Raw genomic sequence first — 24800 nt, forward strand, 5'->3', positions numbered from 1 at the left:
CTTGAACTCCTGACCTCATGTGATCCACCCACCTCGGCCTCCCAAAGCGTTGGGATTACAGGAGTGAGCCACTGCACCCAGCCTGAAGCTATATTTTTATATGGATACAATTTAGAAGTATTATGTCCTCCTGGTGAGCTGAACCTTTTCTCATTATAAATCACCTATTTGTATTACCCATCTTTTGCTAAGTTAGGCCATAGTAACAGCATGATAGCATGAATCATGCACTCGCTCTTAAAGTGCCCACCTGGAAATGATGCATGTTTTATAATACATTAGCGAGGCCGGGCGCAGTGGCTCATTCCTGTAATTCCAGCAGTTTGGGAGGCCAAGGTGGGTGGATCACCTGAAGTCAGGAGTTCGAGACCAGCCTGACCAACATGGAGAAACCCCATCTCTACTAAAAGTATAAAATTAGCTGGGTGTGGTGGCACAAGCCTGTAATTCCAGCTACTTGGGAGGCTGAGGTAGGAGAATCACTTGACCCTAGAAGGCGGAGGTTGTGGTGAGCCGAGATTGTGCCACTGCACTCCAGCCTGGCAACAAGAGCGGAACTCCATCTCAAAAAATAATAATAATACATTAGTGAAAGAAAGCTACCTGAACACATCTACCTTCAAAAATTTCTGCAGCTTACAATAACGGTTAATTTCTCACTTATGTTATATGACTTATGTATGTCATTTGTGGCACTATCCATTCTTCATTCTATATTCTCTTCATCCAGGGACCCAGGCAGGAAGAATAATCAATCCCATCCGGGACATGCTCTTCTTGTGGCAGAGGGAGAGAGCAATGGTTCTGAAAGCTGTGCTCAGGAGTGCACGCATAACCTCCACTCACATTTCAGTGACCAAGCCTGATATCCATGGGATGGGAAGTAAAGCCTCTCACAGGAACAGCCACCAAATTATTGAAAACAACAATATAAGCTACCACATATTTCTAGAAATGCTTTTTTTTTTTTTTTTTTTTTTTTTTTTTTTGAGACGGCGTCTCACTTTGTTGCCCAGGCTGGAGCGCAGTGACACAATCTCGGCTCACTGCAAGCTCCTCTTCCTGGGTTCACACCATTCTCCTGCCTCAGCCTCCCGAGTAGCTGGGACTACAGGCACCCACCACCATGACCAGCTAATGTTTTTATTTTTAGTAGTGACGGGGTTTCACCATGGTAGCCAGAATGGTCTCGATCTCCTGACCTCATGATCCGCCCACCTCGGCCTCCCAAAGTGCTGGGATTACAGGCATGAGCCACTGTGCCCGGCCGAAATGCTTTTTGTTTTAGAGTCTATTTATCCAATGTTTTTTGGTTTTTGAGACTGAATCTCATTCTGGTGCCCAGGCTGGATGGAGTGCAGTGACGTGAACATAGCCCACTGCAGCCTCAAACTCCTGGGCTCAAGCGATTCTCCTGACTCAGCCTTCTGAGTACCTAGGACTACAGGTGTCACCACACTGGCTTTTTTTTTTTTTTTTTTTTTTGAGATAGGGTCTTACTCTGTTGCCCAAGCTGGAATGCAGTGGTGCAATCATGGCACACTGTGGCCTTGACCTCCTGGGCTCAAGTAATCCTCCCACCTCAGCCTCTCGAGTAGCTGGGGCCACAGATGTGTGCCACCACACCTGGCTAATTTTTTTTTTTTATTTTTTGAAGAGAGAGCATCTTACTATGTTGCTCTCTCAAGCTGAATGTTTTTATTTTTTATAGAGACAAGGTTTCACTATATTGCCCAGGCTGGTTTCAAACTTCTGGCCTCGAGTGATCCTCTCACTTTGGCCTCCCAAAGAGCTGGGATTAGGGGTATGAGCTGCCATACCCATCCTTATTTATCCAATGTTAATATAATTTAACCAGTTAATATAATGTAACCAGCACAGAATCTCTTTTGCCATTCTTTTACTTCGATTTTTCTTTTTTTCCTTTTCTTTCTTTTTTTCTCTTTCTTTGAGACAGGTCTCACTCTGTTGCCCAGGCTCGAGTGCAGTGGCGTGGTCATAGCCCACTGCAGCCTTAACCTCCTGGGCTCAGGTGAGCCTCCCACCTCAGCCTCCCAAGTAGCTGGGATTACAGGTGTGCACCACCACACCATTTTTTGTAGAGATGGGGTTTCACCATGTTGCCTTGGCTAGTCTTAAACACCTGGGCTCAAGTGATCCACCTGCTTCCCAAAGTGCTAGGATTACAGGCGGGAGCCATCATGCCTGGCCTGAAATTTTCTTTAGGTTTGTGTTTTAAACAGTGTATAGCTTGATTTTTTTTTAATCTCATGTTTCCACTTCATCCTCCCAAGTAGCTGGGATTACAGACGCCCACCACCACGGTTGGCTAATTTTTTTGTTTTTGTTTTTGTTTTGAGACAGAGTCTTGCTCTGTCACAAGGCTGGAGTTCAGTGGCACAATATTGGCTCGCTGCAGCCTCTGCCCCCGCCCCAGGTTCCAGAGATTCTCCTGCCTCCGCCTCCTGGGTAGCTGGGATTACAGGAGCACACCACCACGCCTGGCTAATTTTTGTATTTTTAATAGAGATGGGGTTTCGTCATGTTGGCCAGGCTGGTCTCGAACTCCTGACCTCGGGTGATCTGCCCACCTCAGCCTCCCAAAGTGCTGGGATTATAGGCGTGAGCTGCCACACCCGGCTGCCCGGCAATTTTTCAAGACTTTCTTGGTATTCACTTGTGCTTTTAGCCCCTTTGTTTTTCTAAGCATGCTTGTTTTATATTCCGGTTCTAAAATATCTAATATCTAAAGCCGGTGTGGATCCACCTCTACTGCTTGTCTTCTCTGCTTATTTCCTCAGGGGGTTTGTGGTTTCTGGTTGTGAGTTCATATTTATTTAGAACCCTATCTGTGGGAATTCTTTGAAACCTGGGTTGCCAGTGAGTTCTTCCAGAGAAGATCTGTGTTTGTTTTGGCCAAATACTGTAGGCACCACCTACCCAGGTTCATTTCAAATTAAAGTGATTGTGGGCTTTTGAACTATGCAAATTATGTGTCCATTTGATAGCCAGACTTTTTGGCCATGAATCCTCCAGGGGAATGTTTTCCCCTTCTGCTCAGAACCAAGGCACAGAGAGACATCTTTAATTGCTGCCCACCTCTGTATGGCAGATTTTTTCCACCATAGTTTATCCTTCACCTGAGGACATATTTCTTCTTGAGTCACAACCTGATGTTGCAATTTGACTCTTATCCTGCCTGCACCCAGGTGAACGCTCCTATAGCTGGTAGCAGTATCAGTGTTTACCTATCTCCAGAGATAATTTTGAAAATATTTGTCAGTACAGGACATGCACAAATGGATCGGAACAGATGCAGACTGTACCTCTGCATAATTTCTGAACAGCAACTGTTTCACTTCCCAGGCTTGTGTTCTTGTTTTCCTCCTAGCTTCAGATAATTTTCCTGACTTTTTTTGCAAGTGTATCCATGCGTTTAAGAGGGTATTCTAAATATTTCTTCTAGCAATTTAATATATTTTGTTGTAGTAATATTTGGAAATATATAGTCCTCAATATTGCCAGAAATAAAGTCCAAGTAAGAAGTTTATTTGGCTCATGCAACAAAACACTTAAGGGTGTCCAAAGCTGGAACTGTGGCCTAATGTCATATGAGACCTAGGTTCTCTCAATCTTCCTGCTTTGCCAGCCTTAGCATTTACTTACCACTTCATAGGTACATGATGGCAGTTGAACTTCCAAACTTCAGGTCTGCTTAGAAGCAGGAATAAAAGTGGCAAAACACTTAAAGAGTATATTCAACTAGGCTGGGCGCAGTTGCTCACGCCTGTAATCCCAGCACTTTGGGAGGCTTAGGCGGGTGGATCATGAGGTCAGGAGTTCGAGACCAGCCTGGCCAAGATGGTGAAACCCCATCTCTACTAAAAATACAAAAATTAGCCAGGCATGGTGGCGTGCACCTGTAGTCTCAGCTACTCGGGAGGCTAAGGCAGGAGAATCGTTTGAACCTGGGAGGCGGAGGTTGCAGTGAGCCAAGATTGCGCCACTGCATTCCAGCCTGGGCAACAGAGCAAGAATTCGTCTCCAAAAAAAAAAAAAAAAAAAAAAACAAGGCGGGGGAGCTGGAGCATACATGTTTGAAGTAGAATCTTTGACAAGCTGTTCTGCATCCATTCCCATTTCTGTGCTTCCATATTTGTTTTCTTTCATTTTGTTTTCTAGAAAAAAAATTTTTTTTTGGTAGAATTCTCTAGGAAAGCTACACTCCTGTGTCCTAGGGCCCAACAACAAGCAAGACAGGAATAACAGCTGGGAAACCAATCAGCTTAAACTGAGACAGACAATATCAAACGGGCATGTCAGGCCCCACGAGAACATCCACCCTAAATCCAGAAGGCATTATGACCACATCTCTTCAGCTGCCTGGATTTCAGGTATAAATTAGTTCTTCTACAAAGAGAGCACTTGGTCTGTAAACGGGTCCAAAGGTAAGAGTCCCACTGCTAAAGACCTATCTCTCTTCTACACTAACATGGTGGGGCAGTGGGGAAGAAAGGGGCGAGAAGAGGTATGGAGGGTTTTGGGAGGGAGTGGGAGAATTGGAGGCTAGAGAGATCGTTTCTGTCCCACCATCTGTGTGACCCCAGTGCCCAGCACAATGCAGCCCACGGAAAGGCACGGTCCTTTCATTGAACATTTACTGAGCATCTACTACATGCCAAAAAGCGGGATGGGTGCTGTGAAGGCAGAAATGGATTTGGAGATAATCTCCGCCAGGCAAACTGAGGTCAAGGTTTTCGTTCGTTTGTTTAGAGACGGGACGGAGAAGGTCAAGGTGTTTTTGTTTGTTTTGTTGTTGTTGTTTGTTTTGTTGTTGTTGTTTAAGAGTCTTGCTCTGTGCCCAGGCTGGAGTGCAGTGGCGTGATCTCGGCTCACTGCAACCTCTGCCTCCCGGGTTCGGGCAATTCTCCTGTCTCAGCTTCCCAAGTAGCTGGGATTACAGGCGCGCGCAACCACGCTCAGCTAATTTTTGTATGTTTTGTAGAGACAGGGTTTCACCATGTTGGCCAGGATGGTCTCGAACTCCTAGCCTCAAGCGATCATCCCCTCTCGGCCTCCCAAAGTGCTGGGATTACAGAAGTGGGCTACCGCGCCTGGCCTATGTCAAGGTTTCAAGAAGGTTTAGAACTCGGTATCTGCTCCCCTATTTTCAACAGCGTAGTCAGTCCCTAAAATTGACCCGCTCCAGACTGTACTGCGCAGGCGCCCACTACCTCCGCGCTCTTTCCCGACGCCCAGCTCCGACGATAAGTCCCGCATGCGCACTCCGCTTTCTCTCTGACGCACCCCCGGAAGCACTGTCAGGTTCGGGGGGCGGGACCGGGAAGCGTTTCCGGGGGCTGAAGGCACAGGCTGAATCTGTTGCGGCAGCGGAGGCTAGAACAGGCCTGCGCCGGCAGCAGAGAGGATCTCTTGGGCGGGGGATGTGAGCGCTGAGCCCTTGGCAGGTACTGCGTGGCCAGGACCACGGGCGGCAAGGGTAGGGGAGGAGAAGTCGGTGGGGGAGTTAAGGGCTCCTCTGCAGGCCCCGACGCTCGCGCCGCTGGCCCCGCCAGGCCCATTCCGTGGACCGGCATACCAAAGCCCCGCGCGGGAGGTTGGGGTCCCGGCGCCCCAGCTCCGAATCCCGCAGTCTTCTGCCCACACGGCGCGCAGACCGCGATACCAAGGCCTTTGGGGCAGCTTCTCGCCCAAGGTCACCCTCGCGGCGGCGGAACTCCGCCGGCCACGGCGCTTAGAGATCCCGCCCCCGTCCGTCCGCTGGCCTTTCGGGGCGTAGGGTGGGCGCGGCTTGACGGCCTCGGGTTCGAGCCACCAATGCCTGAGGCCTGAAGAGCCGAGCTGGGAGAAAGACTGCGCCTGGACTTCGCTGATCTGTTTAAGTAAAACATTCAGCAACCCCTGTTGCTGTCTCTGTCACCTGTTGTAACCTGCCCTTTTTGTCTTTCAGCTAGGTCACTGTCAACCTGATATTTCTCTCCACTTTGTCTTTGTCGGGGTATCTGGATCCTGTTTTATGTCTGTCTCCACCTTGCTTCTGTGTCTGTTCACCCTGTCTCTGCCACTCAGCCCTTACTCTAATTCAGGGCCTGTCAGTCTGGCTTTTTGGCCATCTGTCTGTTTCTCTCTTTCTGCCAACTTTGTTTTTGCCTCTTGTCTCTCTTTCCTGAGTTTGTCTGGGTGGGGCAGGGCTGCCCAGACCTCTGAGCCATGGAAGGTGACTCATGACCCCGTGAAGCTCCCTGCTACTGGTGACACTCTGAGTGACTCGACCGCAGTTTGGCCTCAGCTCTGACAGGTGTCGCCCAACATAAGTGTCAGAGTGCAGGAGAGCCTGTCAGGGAGACAGGAGGCCCATTTTAGGGCCAGAGCAGCTTGATGAGTCCTCTCCTTTTCTCGCCTGTGGTTTTTCAGGCCTGTACAGCTTCCCAAATCCCTTCGCTCCATCCACTCACCACGGGATGGTCTCCAGGGATCTCTGGAGCCTGCTCTTTGAGTTACAGCTGTTTAACAGGCCTGTCTACAGGCTAAGAAAGGATCAGACTGAGGTCTCTGGAGCTACTGGAACAGTAGCAGTGTTTCTGGGATAACTGCATGCTTAGTTCAGAGATTGTGTCAGCATTTTCAGTCAAATTATAAGAAACCTAATAATTGGGAATTTATTGTTTGCTTTACAAAAGTACCACGGGAGAAATAAACCACACACAAAAGGACAATGTTGTTTGAGAGCACTTAAATGAAGTACCTAGAATAAACCAATTAAGAGACGGAAAGTAGAATAGTTTACCAGGGGCTGGGGAGAGGAGTTATTGCTTAATGTTACAGAACAGAGTTTTGGGGGATGATGAATAAGGTCTGGAAATGGGTTGTGATGATTGCACAACATTGTGAGTGTACTTCACTGAATTTCAGGACTCTTAAAAATACTTAAAATTGTTAAATCTTAAAGTTTTATGTATATTTTATACAATACAAAAAACAAAAACAGTATTCATTAGAGACTCCTGAAATCAATAAGCTCCTTTTACATGTAATTTTTCAAAATTCATTCTGTAGTTGTTAGGAACACAGTTGAACCTGTGTTTATTGATTCCTACTCTCTTTACAGCAGTGGGTACAGCTGAGGTTCTTAGAAAAGTTTAGTTAAATGAATTTGGTTAAAATCTTTCTCAGGCTTTCTACTTACCTTCTGCCCTGGCTGTCCTCCCTCTGCCTTTCTTGGAATCAGTGCAAGAATCTGCTCCTAAGTAGGATACTTGATAATTATGCTTTTCACAGGAAGAAAACTCATAAGGTTGAAAAATAGCCCTTTTATTATAATGCAAAATTATGTGTTATTTCTTGAGTTTTGTTATAGGGGATGCCTTTGTGGTTTTTTCGTTTTTTAAAATCTCTTATTTAAGCTGTCTATTTACCTTTAAGGTAGTTTATCAAGCTTTCTAATAAGATATCACAACTGAATTACTACTTTATTTAATTGAATCCTAGATGCTGTTATTTCATGTACCACCAAGGAAGAGAGAAACCCTGCTAATTAAACTATGGCTTAATACACTCTTACCGTTTAGACTTTTTATTATTGAAAACACTTTTAGACTTAGACACTAAAACATGGTATCAATGCCTATTCTAATGCTTATATACAAAGGAAAAATAAGAATACATTGGTTAAAGTGTTCATTAAACTTAACATTCCAAGTTCTACTCTTCTGTGCTCTTTTCAATTCAGAGTGTGTCCATATTTTTTCTAGAGTGTCATCCTTTGTGTCATCAAGAACATTGATGAGGACCTCAGCAGTTCTCTATCATTGTCTCAGGCAGTGACAGCTATTAAAACTGCCACCTGGTGATCACATTCTGATTTCAGGAATTTTAAAATGTGAAAAAATGCATGTCTGAAAATTAATTGAAGAGTATCATTTTCATGAACTTTTCTTTTTTTTCCTTTGTTTTTGTTTTTGTTTTGTTTTGTTTTTTTGAGATGGAGTCTCGCCCTGTCACCCAGGCTAGAGTACAGTGGTGCAATCTCGGCTCACTGCAACCTCCACCTCCTGGGTTCAAGCGATTCTCCTGCTTCAGCGTCCTGAGTAGCTGGGATTACAGGCGCCTGCCACCACACACAGCTAATTTTTGTATTTTTAGTAGAGACAGAGTTTCACCATGTTGGCCAGACTGGTCTCAAACTCCTGACTTCAAATGATCCACCTGCCTTGGCCTCCCAAAGTGCTGGAATTACAGGTGTGAGCCACTGTGCTGGGCCTGAACTTTTCCTTTTCACTCTATTTATATTTGCAGTTAGAATAGGGGCTTTTGTCTTATTTGTAACATATCGAGGAAAAAATATTTTTTAAAATTTGTCGATATGTTGTTAATTTCTTGAAATGAGTGCTGTTTCTGCCTTCTGCTTTCTTGATTTCAGCTTCTTATCCTGAATTGTAATGCACATGAGGGTACAGTTAAAAACATTTCCTTGGCTTTATTGAAATTCGATGGAAGGATGATCGATAAATGGGGGGTTAGTTTCTAGAACGTTACCTTCTCTTTTGAATCTCAGAGAGTTTGCTGTAATAGAATGTTTGTCCTGGAAGTTTTTAAGTAAAACGTTCAGCCGTGGCTTAAAATTGAAGGGAGTCATGAATCAAACTTCATAAAGCAGGTGGCTTGTTTTTTTAAAAAACGTCTTAAGATAGTTTTTACTAAGTTATTTGGCTAAAGTGTTCTAATTAGGAAAAAAATGGAAGAATACTGATTGACAATGGTCAGGAGACCAATAGCACTCTTCCAAAGGATATATTAATTCTGCAAAATTACATAGTCATTGACCATGTTTTCTAGTTTTAATGAATATGCAACAGTAATGGATGAGAGGTATATGGGAATTATGCACTGTCTTTTCAATTTTTTTGAAAATTTAAAATTATTACAAAATAAGTTTGTTTTTTAAAAAAATACAAAAGCAGGAGCTACGAAGTTGCAGAATGGAATTTAATACAACCAAAAATGCCAGTCTTGATTAGTTTTCTTTCTGCCACTAATGTACATCTCTAGTGTTTATTAGCAAATACATATGTACATAGCATCTCTTTCACATTTTCACTGTTACTCTTCCTTCCAGAAGTCAATGTGATTTTAATTTGAAGCAAAACTGAAATGGGTTCTTCTTCCTCATTCTATTCATATTGCTTTTCGATGGCCATGGCATAAGGAACTTTATCCCAGGAATACAGCTTTGCATTAGGTAAGCTATAAACTTGCTCATGATACCATTTTTAAAATTGCTTACTGTAATTTCTCTTTTAGCAGAAATAATAATGTATTTTGTTAAGATTTTTAATTCCTCTAGACCAGAAGATTCTTCCTTCTCTTCTGAAGCGATGTTAGACCTTCTAAGGCCCACCAATGCCATACTTTGCACTGATAGAACATTTAATGTCAGATAAATTTTTCTGCCAAGTGATTTTTTTTTTTTTAACTTAGAAAAATGTTAGATTTGGAGTTATACTGCTGTTTGAATCCTGACATGCCATTTCTGAGATGTGTAACCACCAGCAGGTCTTTTAATTTGAGCTTCACTTTACTCATATTTCAAAAGGATGCAATGATACAGGAGTGTTGCACAATGCAGGTTTACATAGTGTGCTTTGTGAACTCTAAAGCATTTCACTAAAGAGTAGGCATAGGGTATTGGTATTTTTGTACATTTGTGCCAGGCTTTAAATTTACTGAAGCAACATTTACTATGTTTAAATATGCTTTCTATAGTAAGCATGCAAGTTACCATATGCTCTGATTAAAGAAATCTCTGAAGGACTTCACAATAAGTAGCTGGTGGATCTGCTTCCCTATTATATTGCTGTCATCTGTGTTTTTAGGATGTTTAATCGGTGTTTATATCACGTATAAAATTTGACTTAGAGTTCCTCAGCTGAATAATAAATAGTGGCTGTTATTAAACTCATCAGAGTTGGAAGGAATCTTGAAGGTCATCTAGTTCAGGATTTCTTCAGTATGTTGCCCTTCATCTGCGTTTAAAAAAGCCAATAGCTTTTAAGAAGCATAGTGGAACAGGCTGGCATCGGTGTGTTAGTTTTAGAACTGTTGCTATTGGATTAAAAAAATAAAATGCATGTGCAAAGTGACATAAAACTGCTGGTATCTTTTTTTGTTTGTTTGTTTTGTTTTTTTTGTTTTTTTTGTTTTTTTGAGACAGAGTCTCGCTTTGTCGCCCAGGCTGGAGTGCAGTGTCGGGATGTCAGCTCACTGCAACCTCCGCCTCCCAGGCTCAAGGAGTTCTCTGCCTCAGCCTCCAGAGTAGCTGGGATTACAGGTGCCGGCCACCCTACCCGGCCAATTTTTTTGTATTTTTAGTAGAGATGGGGTTTCACCATCTTGGCCAGGCTGGTCTTGAACTCCTGACCTTGTGATCCACGGTCCTTAGCCTCCCAAAGTGCTGGGATTACAGACGTGAGCCACCGCGCCCGGCCCACTAACTGCTGGTATCTTATTAAGGTTTTTTGTTTGTTTGTTTGTTTTTGAGATGGAGTCTCACTCTTGTTGCCCAGGCTGGAGTGCAGTGGCAGAATCTCTGCTCACTGCAACCTCTGCCTCCCAGGTTCAAGAGATTTTACTTCCTCAGCCTCCTGAGTAGCTGGGATTACAGGCGTCTGCCAGCATGCCCAGCTAATTTTGTATTTTTAGTAGAGACAGGGTTTTGCCTTGTTGGCTAGGCCAGTCTCAAACTCCTGACCACAGGTGATCCACCGCCTTGTGCTCCCAAAGTGCTGGGATTACAGGCATGAGCCACTGTGCCCAGCTGTCTTTTTTTTTTTTTTTTTTTTTTTTGAGATGGGGTCTCGCGCTCTCACCCAGGCTGGAGTGCGTGGCGAGATCTCGGCTCAGTGCGACCTCTGTCTCCCGGGTTCAAGTGATTCTCCTGCCTCAGCCTCCCGGGTAGCTGGGACTACAGGCGTGGGCCACCATGCACAGCTAATTTTTTTTTGTATTTTTAGTAGAGAAGGGGTTTCACCATGTTGGCCAGGATGGTCTCCATCTTTTGACCTGGTGATCCGCCCACCTCGGCCTCCCAAAGTACTGGGATTACAGGCGTGAGCCACCATGCCTGGCTTGGGCCATCTTAAGTCTAAGGATGGTCAGCGTGCTAAAGTTTGTGAATGCATTGTATATAATAAAATTATTTAGATTATTTGTGAAAATGATATTCACATTTACTTTCCATACTCTCAAACTATAATGATATTCACAGCCAGGCACGGTGGCTCACGCCTGTAATCCCAGCACTTTGGGAGGCCGAGGTGGGCGGATCACCTGAGGGTCGGGAGTTCGAGACCAACCTGGCCAACATGGTGAAACCCCATCTCTACTAAAAACACAAAAATTAGCTGGGCGTGGTGTCACGCACCTGTGGTCCCAGCTACTCAGGAGGGTGAGGCAGGAGAATCGCTTGAACCTGGGAGGCGGAGGTTGCAGTGAGCTGAAGTGGCGCCACTGCCCTCCAGCCTGGGCGACAGAGAGACTCCATCTCAAAAAAAAAGAAAAAATTATATTCACCTTTTCTTTCCACCTCTTAAGCTATAGTGGGCCTGAACAAGTACTTTGGATTTAAATCTCAATTTTACTGCTTACCAGTTATATGACCTTAAGTTGCTTAGCTTTTTTGTCTATCTCCAATTCTGTACAATGGAAGTAAAAAATACCTATTGAGTGGGTTGCTGTGAAGATTAAGTGAGACAGAACATATAAAGTGCTTTGCATAGACTTTGTACAATGTCTGTATCAAGCAGTTTATATATTTGTATATGTATGTCATAAATAGTAGTTGCTGTTATTTCCTATTAATGATGACATTTTCCTAGTCACTCAGTCATGAAATTCAAAGTTGGCATTGGTACATCAGTTTGCCTTGCATTACGCTTTATTTTATTTATTTCTATTTTTTTGGGGTGGAGTCTCACTCTGTCGCCCAGGCTGGAGTGCAGTGGGGTAATCTCGGCTCACTGCAACCTCCGCCTCCTGGGTTCAAGTGATTCTTCTGCCTCGGCCTCCCGAGTAGCTGGGACTACAGGCACCCACCACCACACCCAGCTAATTTTTGTGTTTTTAGTAGAGACGGGGTTTCACCATATTAGTCAGGCTGGTCTCGAACTCCCGACCTTGTGATCCACCCGCCTCGGCCTCCTGAAGTGCTGGGATTACCGGCGTGAGCCACCGCACCCGGCCACATTACTCTTTTTTAAACAGCTTTACAGAGGCATAATTCATAAGTAATAAAGAGGTTTTTTTTTTTTAGTATATTCACAGATTTGTATACCCATCACCACAATCTAATTTTAGAACTTTTGTCTCCCCTCAAAGAAACCCAATTAGCAGTTGCTCCCCATTTCTTCTACCCATAGCCACGAATCTACTTTCTGTCTCTATGGATTTGTCTCTTCTGGATATTTCATGTAAATGGAGTCATACAAGATACGGCCTTTTGTGTCCGACATCTTTCATTTAGCATAACGTTTTCAAGTGCCAGCCGTGTTGTCACATCTATCAGTATTTCATTCTTTTTTATTGCCAAACATCCTGTTCTAAGGATATATCCTGTTTGTTTATCCAGTCATAAGTTGATGGAGCTTATGATGGTTTTCACTTTTTGGCTTTGAAGAATAATGCAGTTATGAACATTCATGTACAAGTTTTAGTGTGGACATCATATGTTTTCATTTTTCTTGGGTATGTACCTAGGAGAATTGTTGGATTACTTGGTAACTCTATGTTTAACTTCCTGAGGTGCTGTCACACTGTTTTCCACAGTAGCTGTACCATTTTACATGCCCACCAGCAATGTATGGGGGTTCTAATCCCTACGCATCCTCACCAACACTTGTTATTGTCTGTCTTACTTTTCACAGCCATTTTAGTGAGTGAAAAGGGATGTTTTGTAGTTTTGATTTGCATTTTTCTAATTACTAATGATGTTGAGTGGTTTTCATATGCTTATTGGTTATTTGTATATCTTCTTTGGAGAAATGTCTCTTCAGATCCTTTATCTGTTTTTCAGTTGGGTTACTTATCTTTTTATTATTGAGTCGTAAGAGTTCTTGAGGTATTCAGGATGCAAGTCACTCATTAGTTACGTGATCTGCAAATAGATTCTCCCATTCTGTGGGTTGTGTTGTGTTCACTTTCTTGATGGTATCATTTGTACCTTGTACTACTGTTGTATCTTCCTGCTGACCAGTTCTGTCGGTCTCATCAATGCCACCCCTTTTCCATACCCACTGTTACTTTTTTTTTTTTTTTTTTTTTTTTGAGATGTAGTTTTGCTCCTGTTGCCCAGGCTGGAGTGCAGTGGCATGATCTCGGCTCACTGCAACCTCCGCCTCCCAGGTTCAAGCAGTTCTGCTGTCTCAGCCTCCCGAGTAGCTGGGATTACAGGTGTGTGCCACCACGCCCGGCTAACTTTGTATTTTTAGTAGAGACAGGGTTTCACCATGTTGGCCAGGCTGGTCTGGAGCTCCTGACTTCGAGTGATCCACGTGCCTCAGTCTCCCAAAGTGCTGGGATAAAAGATGTGAGCCACCGTGCCCGGCCCCACTGTTACTTTTATTACTACCTAGACTATACTTGTTGAAGTCTTATAATTAGCTTCTACTTCAGACTTTCTCCTGCTTTAGTCCTTCAGCAGATCAACCTTCCTTAACCATGCCTCACAACACGTCACTTAGAAGTTTTCAATGCTGCCCCAATGCAGACGTCTCATTCGGCTTTTTCTAGATTTATCTCCCATCACTCATTGTCACTTGTAGAAGGAAGCACAAGTAATGCTGTGCGTGTCACCAGGGTTAGTCTTGAGTGGAAGAGAGCCGAGGGAGATCTGAAATGGCTTTCTGATGGTAATTTCACCATAATCTAGGATCTTGCCGTTAGTGTGATTGGACCAATAACTCAGTGTCTTCAACATATCATACTTATGATGTACCAAACCCACAAGAGATTAAAGTATACAAACCAGAATGCCATGTGATTTATAATTTTTCTTTCTATGTTAATAAATGAGATTGGCTTGTAGGGTTTTTTTTGTTGTTGGCCAATTTTGATACCAGAGTTTTATATAAAATTTATGAATTTTCTCCTACCCTATTGCCTTGTCCTCTTCTCCCCCTCTACTTTTAACATTTCTAGTTTTATCATATTGTGTAATCCATTGTATAGTCACGTGTAATCAAATATGCCCTGTGCATTTCCGCTTTGGGGAATTTATTGATGTTCTCTGTAGCCACGTATATTATCATTTTTGTAAATGTCCTACAGACATTAGAAAAGGAGTATTATTTGTTGAGTATATAGGTAATGCATTAAATTAGCTTTATTGATAGCTGTCTAAACCTATAGATTCTTGTCCTTTGCCTACTTGATTTATTAAGAATTAAAGAGGGATACTTGTATTTCCTGCTACAATTACACTTCTGTTACTGTTGCCTTATTTTCTAACATTGTACTCTGACATATAAAAGTTCACAGAGTAAACTTCATTGTGAATTATAGGTTTCATCAGTTAACAATAAACTTTCATCCTATCTGATGATTTTTACATTGAAATTTACTTTGATATTAGTATTGTGTTGCTTGACTTTTGTTTTGCCTTTTTTTTTTTTTTTTTACTTTTGACCTTTTTGGTGATAAATTCTTTCCACTTTTCTATGTCTGAAAAAGTATTTTGGGCCGGGTGCGGTGGCTCACGCCTGTAATCCCAGCACTTTGGGAGGCCGAGGTGGGTAGATCACGAGGTCAGGAGATTGAGACCATCCTGGCTAATACAGTGAAACCCTGTCTCTACTAAAAATACAAAAAATTAGCCGGTCATAGTGGTGGGCGCCTGTAGTCCCAGCTACTTGGGAGGCCGAGGCAGGAGAATGGCGTGAACCCAGGAGGCGGAGCTTGCACTGAGCTGAGATTGCACCACTGCACTCCAACCTGGGCAACAGAGCAAGACTCTGTCTTAAAAAAAAAGAAAGAAAGAAAGAAAAAGTATTTTGCCTTCATTTTGAAGATATTTTCATGGGTATAGAATTCTAAGTTGACAGGCCTTTCCACCCCTCCCCCACCTTAATTTCAGTATTTTAAAATGGTCTCCTGTCTCGCATTGCTTCTGAGGTTCTCTGTACACAAGGGGCCTTTTTTTGGTCTGGCTGCTTTTAAGATTTTCTCCACTGATTTTAAGTGATTTGATTATGATGTGCCTTGCTGTAGTTTTTTTCATGTTTCTTGTGCTTGGAGTTTGTTGAGCTGCTTAGGTCTGTGAGTTCGTAGTTTTCATAAAATTTGAAAAAGTTTTGGCTGTTGTTTTCACATATGTATAAAATGTGTGTGTGTGTATTGTTTATATATATATAGTTTTCAATATATAAAACTATATATATATATATATATATATATTGTTTTCATGTGTCTCATAGCTTATCACATAAAACTTTTTGTCTTCCCCACGACAATCATGTCTACATTAGGTATCTGGAAGTTGCCTCACAGCTCACTGATACTCTGTTCCCTTTTTATTTGCCTTTTTTTTTCCTCTGTATGTTTTATTTTGGGTAAGTTTTTGTTGCCATGTTTTCAAGCTCACTAATGTTCTGCAGTGTCAATTCTGTTGTTATTCTCATCTCAATGTATGCTTGTTTTTTAAATCTCTAGATGTTTTATTTGGGTCTCTGGCTCTCTTTTTTTTTTTTTTTTTTCAATAGTTTCCCTGTCTCTACCTAACATGCTTAATCTTTCCTCTACTTTCTTGAAAATATAGAATATAGAATTGTCTACCAGTTGTATAAATCTCCTGTCATTTCTGGATCTGTTTCTGTTGATCGATTCCCACCCCCATCTCAGTATCCTGGGTTATATTTTCCTAGTTCTTGGCATGCCTGGTGATGTTTAAATTTGATGTCAGATATGAGTTTTACCTTGTTCGGTGCTGGATATTTTTGTATTATGTAAATGTTCTCAAGTTTCATTCTGGAACATAATTAAGTTGGAAACAGTTTGATCCTTCTGAGGCTTGTTTTTAAGCTTTGTTTGGCAGGACCAGAACTGCATTTTGTCTGGAATTAATTTGTCCCCACTACTGAGGTAAGGCTTTTCTGAATACTCAAGGTTTTCCACTCAGGACGGTTTTCTTCAATTAAATTTATTTTTTATTATTTCACGTTCTCTGGTTCTTTCTCTCAAGGACATTAATGGGCTATACATTGATCTCTCTTCTCTGTTCTCCTGCTTTATCATCTTCTCTCTCACTGTTTTCATTTTCCTGTATTTTAGTAGAAGGTCCCCAAAGTGCCTTCCACATTATCGATTCCATTTTTTTACTGCTATAATTCTGCTGCTTATCGCCTGTGTAAATTTCTGCTCTATATTAGTTTCCTGATACCCTATCATTAATTCAGTCTGCCCTTTTTTTCATATCATTCTACTGTTTTGTCTCATCTTCCTTATACTTTATTCAGAGACTGTGTTTTCATGAAGTTTGTGAAAAACATTTTAAAAATTGTTTAAAATGTACTCTTTGTCTATTTCTTGCCATTTTTTTCTTTTTGATATTCTGGAATATATCCACAGACCTGTGTTGGTTTTATTTTGTTTAATTCTTGAGAGGGAAACATTCTGTTCAGGTCTGAAATTTGCTTTTGGGTCCCTTGCTGTATACCTGAATATTGTTAGAATCAGCTCTTAGTTCTTAAGCTAGAGGTAGGGCCGAACCACATTGACATCTGGGATTAGTTGAGTGGGGCTGGAGCGGTAGGCCTTAAGCACTGTCTGGGGAGCTTGAGCTCTGTGTACTTTCTTTGCAGTTGGTGAAATTGGGATACTAGGACCCGCTGTTGTCTTTGGCCCAACTGGCAAATGATGGCTATGCCTTTACCTCCTTCCTGGGGCTACGGAGCCCCACCCCCTTATGTTAATATTTTTTCGTTCTGCCGAGGCAATGTGCAACCTTTGGTATCCTAATACCACCCACCTCTGAGTTTTGCCAGTCTGCAGGACCTGTCTGTCCTTGGCTTTTAGCTCTGTGACTCCAAGTGAAAGAGTGTTACTGATCCTGTCAGAATTGCTTGGAATAGGAAGTGGAGTTTCAGGCCAGTGTTTCCCTTCAACTTGGCCCCATTTCCACTATATCTTTTTTTTTGAGACAGAGTCTTTCTCTGTCACCCAGGCTGGAGTGCAGTGGTGGCAGTCACACAGCTCACTGCAGCCTCGACCTCCCCTGCTCAAGAGATTTCCCCTCTTCAGCCTCCTAAGTAGCTAGGATGTCAGGTGCATGCCACCATGCCTGGCTAATTTTTGTATATTTGTAGAGATGGGGTCTTGCTATGTTGTCCAGGCTGGTCTTGAATTCCTGGGCTCAAGTGATCTGCCCACCTCAGCCTCCCAAAGTGCTGGGATTACAGGCATGAGCCACCATGCCCAGCTGGACTGTGACATTTCTTGATTGTCTTTGAAGTCCCCCATAATACATTGAATATAATGTTCCATGAAGTTTTTGGTTTTTTTTTTTGAGACGGAGTCTCGCTCTGTCACCCAGACTGGAGTGCAGTGGCGCGATCGCAGCTCCCTGCAAGCTCTGCCTCCCAGGTTCACGCCATTCTCCTGCCTCAGCCTCCCGAGTAGCTGCGACTACAGGTGCCTGCCACCACGCCCGGCTAATTATTTTGTATTTTTAGTAGAGACGGGGTTTTGCTGTGTTAGTCAGGATGGTCTCGATCTCCTGACCTTGTGATCCGCCTACCTCGGCCTCCCAAAGTTCTGGGATTACAGGCGTGAGCCACTGCGCCCGGCCCCATGAGGTTTTTTAGTGAGCTAATTAATTACTTCAATGACATCATCTAAATAACTGAAACAACAGCTATGCTCTCAGTATAGGTCACAATTGCCTATGAGTTTGTAATAGGAAAACCTGTAGAATAGCGTGTTGCAGGTCAGAGAATATGGAGAAATGCCATATTCACCCAAAGTTAAGGGCAAGGATTTTTGATAGGGCTTGGTTTGAATCTGTGTATTGCTTTGGGTAGTATTGTTATCTTAACAATATTATGTCTTCCAATCCATAAACAACATGGGATTCTATTTATTTGTGCCTTTAATTTATTTCAGCGGTGTTTTGTAGTTTTTTTCTTTTTCTTTTTTTTTTTTTTTTTCCTTTTTGGACAGAATCTCCCTCTGTCACCCAGGCTGGACTACAGTGGTGGGATCACAGCTCACTTTAGCCTAAAACTCTTGGACTCAAATGGTCCTCTTGCCTCAGTCTCCCAAGTAGCTGGGACTACAGCTGTGCACCGCTATGCCTGGCTAATTAAAAAAATATATGTATATATTTAGAAACAAGATCTTGCTGTGTCATCCAGGCTGGATTCAAACTTCTGGCCTCAAGTGATCCTCCCAAGTAGCTGGGATTGCAGATGAGAGCCACCACACATGGCCGTTGTGTAGAGACAGGGTTTTACCATACTGCCCAGACTGATCTCAAACTCCTGAGCCCAAGCAATCCACCCACCTCGGCCTCCCAAATTGCTAGGGTTACAGGCATGAGCCACCACACCCAGCTTCTTGAGTGTTTTTGTCACAAAAGGGTGCTGAATTTTGTCAGATGCTTTTTCTATATCAGTTGAGATGATATGTGTTTTATGTGTTTTTTTGTCTTCATTCTGTTAATGTGCTGTGTTACATTGATTGATTTCATATGTTGAACTATCCTTGCATTCCAGGAAGAAATCCCATTTGCTGGTAGTGTATAATTTTTTTAATATGCCACTTAATTTGGTTTGGTAGTATTTTGTTGATATTTACTCCAGTGTTCATAAGGGATATTGGTCTATAGTTTTTGTGTAGTGTTTTTGTCTGCCTTTCATATCAGAGGGCACTCCTGATCTTATAGAATGAGTTAGGAAGTGGTCCTTCCCCTTCAGTGTTTTAGAAAAGTTTGAGAAGGATTGGTGTCAGTTCTTTAAATGTTTGTTAGAATTTACCAGTGAAGACATCAGGTTAGGATCTTTTCTTTATTGAGTCAATGTCCTTGACAGTTATAGGCCTTTAAGGGTATTGTTTAATTTCCACATATTTATTAGTTTTTCAGTTTTCTCTCTTATTGATTGCCACATTCATTTCATTGTGGTTAGAAAAATACTTTGTATTTTTAAAAAGACTCAGTCTTGTTAAGTGTATTAAGACTTGTTTATGGTCTAACACATGATCTATCCTGGAGAATGTCCTCTGTGCACTTGGTGGCTGACGTGTCCTATACAGGCATACCTCATTTTGTGCTTCATGGATATTGCATTTTTTTTTTAAACAAATAGATAGTCTGTGGCAACTCTGCATTAAGGAAGTCTATCAGCATCATTTTTCCTGTTGACTTGTTTACTTTGTGTTTCTGTGTCATATTTTGGCAGTTCTTGCAATATTTCAGAACTTTTCATTATTACATCTGTTATGGTGATCTTTGATCAGTAATTTTTTGATGTTACTATTGTAATTGTTTTGAGGCACCACAAGCCACACCCATAAGGGACAGCAAACTTAGTCAATAAATGTGTGTTCTGACTACTCCACTGACCCACCATTCCCCCATCTTTCCCCCTCTGTTCAGGCCTCCCTATTACCTCATACACAACCACTTGAAATTAGGCCAATTAATAAACCTACAATGGCCTGGTGTTTAAGTGAAAGGAAGAGTCATATGCTTCTTACTTGAAATCAAAAGCTAGAAATGACTAAGCTTAGTGAGGAAGGCATATCAAAAGCAAACATAAGCCAAAAGTTAGACTTCTTGCTCTAAACAGCCAAATTGTGAATGCAAAGGAAAAGTGCTACTCTAATGAACACATGAATGATAAGAAAGTGGCAGCCTTAATGCTGATATGGAGAAAGTTTTAGTGGTCTGGATGGAAGATCATACCAACCACAACATTCCTTTAAGCCAAAGCCGTCAGAAGAAGACCCTAACTCTCTTCATTTCTCTGAAGGCTGTGAGAGAGGTAAGGAAACTGCAGAAGAAAAGTTTGAAGCTAGCAGAGGTTGGTTTATGAGGTTTAAGGAAAGGAATGTCTCCATAATGTAAAAGTGCAAGGTGAAGCAGCAAGTGCTAATGTAGAAACTATAGCAAGCTATCTAGAAAATCCAGCTAAGATAATTGGTAAAGATGGCTGCACTAAACCACAGATTTTCAATGTAGATGAAAAAGCCTTCTATTGGAAGGAGATGCCATCTATGACTTCCATAGCTAGAGAGGAGAAGACAATGCCTGGCTTCAAAAGACAGGCTATAACTCTCTCATTAGGGGCTAATGCAGCTGGTAACTTTAAGTTGAGGCCACTGCTCAGGTACCATTCCCAAAATCCTAGGGCCCTTAAGACTTAGGCTAAGTATACTCTGCCTGTGCTCTATAGATGGCACAGTGAAAGCTTGGAGACAGCCTGATTACAGAATGCTTTACTGAATATTTTAAGCCCACTGTTGAGACCTACTGCTCAGAAAAAGATTCTTTACAAAACATTACTGCTCATTGAGAAGGCACTTGGTCACCCAAGAGCTCTGATGGAGATATACAAGGACATTAGTATTGTTTTCATGCCTGCTAATACAACGTCCATTCTGCAGCCCATGGAGCAAGGAGTAATTTCAATTTTCAAGTCTTATTATTTAAGAAATACATTTTGAGCCAGGTGCAGCAGCTCACACCTGTAATCCTAGCACTTTGGGAGGTCAAGGCAGGTGGATTGCTTAAGCCTAGGGGTCCAAGACCAACCTGAGCAGCATACAAAACCCTATCTATACCGAAAATGCAAAAAATTAGCGAAGCATGGTGTCATGCACTTGTAGTCCCACCTACCCAGGAGGCAGAGGTGGGAGCATCACCTGAGCCAGAGAGTCGAGGCTTCAGTGAGCCACAGTCGCACCACTGCACTGCAGGCTGGGTGACAAAGTGAGACCCCCATCTCAAAAAAAAAAAAAAAAAAAAGGATATTTTGTAAGGCTATAGCTACTATAGCTGCTGTTGATAGTGATTCTTCTGACACTCTGATGGATCTCTGGGCAAAGTAAATTGAAAATGTTTTGGAGGCAGCACAGTAGCTCATACCTGTAACTCCCAGCACTTTGGGAGGCCAAGGTGGGTGAATCACTTGAGGTCAGGAGTTTGAGACCAGCCTAGCCAACATGGTGAAACCCTGTCTCTACTAAAAAAATACAAAAATTAGTGTGGTGGCGTGGTGTTACATGCCTGTAATCCCAGCTACTCGAGAGGCTGAGGCAGGAGAATTGCTTGAAGGCGGGTGGCAGAGGTTGCAGTGAGCTGGAATCGCGCCACTGCACTCCAGCCTGGGCAACAGGGCAAGACTCTGTCTTTCAAAAAAAGAAAAAAACACAAAAAAAAGTTTTAGAAAGGATTCACTATTCTAGATGCCATTAAGAACATTTGTGATTGGTGGGAGGAAATGAAAATATCAGCATTAACAGAAGTTGATTCCAACCCTCATGGATGACTTTGAGGGGCTCAAGACTTGAGTGGAGGAATTAATTGGAAATGTAGCAGAAATAGTAAGAAATAGAATTAGAAGTGGATCCTGAAGATGGGACTGAATTATTGCAAAGCCATGATAAAACTTGAGTGGATGAGAAGTTGCTTCTTACGGATGAGCAAAGAAAGTGATTTCTTGAAATGGACTCTACTCCTGGTGAAGATGGTGTGAACATATTGACAACAAAGGATTTAGAGTAAGTTTTTCTAACCTGTGGCCCAGGACAGCTTTGAATGTGACCCAACACAAATTTGTAACCTTTCCTAAAACATGAGATTTTTTTTTTTTTTGAGACAGAGTTTCTCTCTTGTCGCCCAGGCTGGAGTGCAATGTCACGATCTTGGCTCACTGCAACCTCCATCTCCCAGGTTCAAGCAATTCTCTTGCCTTAGCCTCCCAAGCGATTACAGTCGCCCACCACCACACCCGGCTAATTTTTGTATTTTTAGTAGAGACAGGGTTTCACCATGTTGGCCAGGCTGGTCTCGAACTCCTGACCTCAGGTGCTTGCCCGCCTTGGCCTCCCAAAATGCGGGGTTACAGGTGTGAGCCACCATGCCCGGCCGAGGTTTTTTATTTTTTAAAGCTCATCTGCTATGGTTAGTGTTAGTGTGTTTTATGTGCAGTCCAGTTCTTCCACTGTGGCTCAGAGAAGCCAAAAAATTGGACACCCCTGATTTAGAATATAAACTTTATTGATAAAGCATCAGCAGGATTTAAAAAGATTGACTCAAATTTTGTGAAAGAAGTTCTGTGGGCAAAATGTTATCAAACAGCATTGCATGCTACAGAGAAATCTTCTGTGAAAGAATCAATTGATGTGGCAAACTTCACTGTTGTCTTATTTTAAGAAATTGGCAGGCCAGGCACGGTGGTTCATGCTTGTAGTTCTAGCACTTTGGCAGGCTGAGGCAGGCGGATTGCTTGAGCCCAGGAGCTCAAGACCATCCTGGGCAACATGGTGAGACCCTGTCTACAAAAAATACAAAAATTAGCTGAACATGGTGATGCTTGCCTGTAGCTCCTTGGGAGGCTGAGGCAGGAGAATTGCTTGAGCCCAGGAGGTCCAGGCTGCAGTGAACCGTGATCACATCACTGCATTTCATCCTGGGCAACAGAGCGAGACCCTATCTTGGGAAACAAAAAAGAAAGAAATTGCTACAGCCACCCTACCCTTCAGCAGTCACCACCCTGATCAGTCAGCAGCCATCCATTCAAGGTAAGACCCTCTACCAGCAAAGGGATTACAACTGGCTGAAGGCTCAGATGATTGTTAGCATTTTTTTAGCAATAAAGTATTTTTAAATTAAGGTGAGTACATTGGTTTTTTTTTTAGACATAATGCTATTGCACACTTAATAGACTACAGTATGGTGTAAGCATTACTTTTATATGCACTGGGATACCAAAATTTATGTGGCTCACTTTATTATGCTGTTTGCTTTATTGCGGTGTTCTTGAACTGAACCGACAATATCTCTGAGGTATGCCTGTATATGTCTTTATAGCAGGCTTAACTGGTTTATAATGTTGTTCAAGTCTTCTATTTCCTTATAGATCTTCTGTCTGCTTTTTTCTATCAATTCTTGAAAGTGGGGTATTGGAGTCTCCACCTATTATTATAGAACTGTCTATTTCTTCCTTCAATTTTATCCACTTTTACTTCGTATATTTTAGAGTTATTTTGCTAGGTGTGTATATGTTTATAATTGTTATATTTTCTTGATAGATTGAACCTTTTTACTCAACATGATAATTCTTTGTCTCTTGTAACCTTTTTTGACTTAAAATCGATCATTTCTAATAATATAGCCATCTCAGGCCATTTTTTGTTGCGCTTACCTGGAATATCTTTTTTCATCCTTTCGCTTTCAGCCTCTTTGTGTCATTATATCTAAAGTGAGTCTCATGCTCACCTCGGCAGCACATACACTAAAGTGAGTCTCTTGTAGACTGCATGTAGATGAGTCGTTTTTAATCCAGTTACTGACAAGGAAAGATTCACTTTACAATTTAGCTATTTGTTTTCTGGATGTCTTACATGTTTTTTATTCCTCAGTTCTTCAATTATTGCCCCCATCCTACTTTTTATTATTTAGGGGTTTTGGGTTTGTTTGGCAGTAAACCATTTTGATTCTCTTCTTTTTGTGTATGTTTTTAGTTATTTTCTTAGTAGTTACTTTGGGGTTTGCAATTAACATTTTAAACTTTTAACAACTTACCTTGAATAGTACCAAATTAGGTTTAGTACAGTCACAGCAAAGTTATCTCCTGTCCCTTCACCTTCATGTTGTCATTGTCACTGATTATATCTTTATATATTGTATAATATGTATATTAACATAAATTTATAATTATTGTTTTATGCATTCATTAGCCTTTTAAATCATATAGAAACAAAAGAATTATAAACCAAAAGTACAACAATGATGGCTTTTTTTTTTTTTTTTTTTTTTTTTGAGACAGAGTCTCACTCTGTTGCCCAGGCTGGAGTGCAGTGGCGCGATCTCCGCTCACTGCAACCTCCACCTCCTGGGTTCGAGCAATTCTACTGCCTCAGCCTCCCGAGTAACTGAGATTACAGGTGCGCACCACCACATCTGGCTGATTTTTGTTTTTTTAGTAGAAATGGGGTTTCACCGTGTTGACCAGGCTGATCACAACTTCTGACTCAAATGATCCACCTGCCTTGGCCTTCCAAAGTGCTGGGATTATAGGCATGAGCCACTGAGCCCAACCAGTGGTGACTTATATATTTACCTAAGTAGTTAACCTTTACCAGCGATCTTTGCTTTTTTATGTGGCTTTTAATTGTCTAGTGTTCTTTTATCTCAGCCTGAAGGACCCCTTTAGCATTTCTTGTAGAGCAAGTCTACAGGTAGTGAACATCTTTAGCTTTTGTTTCTCTGGGAATGTCTTAGTTTCTCCTTCATTCTTGAAAGGATACTTTTGCCAGATCTTAATTGACAGATTTCTTTTTTTAAGCGCTTTAAATAGATTGTCCTGCTGCCTATGGCCTCCATATGGTTTCTGCTTATGGTTTCTGATGAAAAATTAGCTGTTAATTTTAGTGAGGATCTCTTTTACGTGACTAGGAGCTTCTCTCTTGCAGCTTTCAAGATTCTCTATGGCTTTGGCTCTTTCTACAATTTGACTATAATGTGTGTTTATCCTGCCTAGAGTTTGTTGAGCTTCTTGAATGTGTAGATT

At 42.0% G+C, this 24800-nt stretch overlaps 1 protein-coding gene across 3 annotated transcripts in view; it reads left to right on the forward strand.

Annotated features, from left to right (window-relative positions):
* The first annotated feature begins 5300 nt into the window (after positions 1-5300).
* The window catches only part of ZBTB43 (zinc finger and BTB domain containing 43), a 32898-nt gene continuing 13398 nt past the window's right edge, over positions 5301-24800 (forward strand). The window contains exons 1-2 of one of the 3 annotated variants that reach the window (XM_054501684.1): positions 5301-5468; positions 9137-9259. The gene's annotated coding sequence lies outside the window, so the exon portion shown is untranslated. Of the gene's footprint in view, positions 8260-9136; positions 9260-24800 lie in introns of all 3 variants that reach the window. The other 2 variants (XM_063649930.1, XM_054501685.2) reach the window with 2 other exon arrangements.

This window comes from Pongo pygmaeus, chromosome 13, assembly GCF_028885625.2.
Source record: "Pongo pygmaeus isolate AG05252 chromosome 13, NHGRI_mPonPyg2-v2.0_pri, whole genome shotgun sequence".
NCBI lineage: Eukaryota > Metazoa > Chordata > Mammalia > Primates > Hominidae > Pongo > Pongo pygmaeus.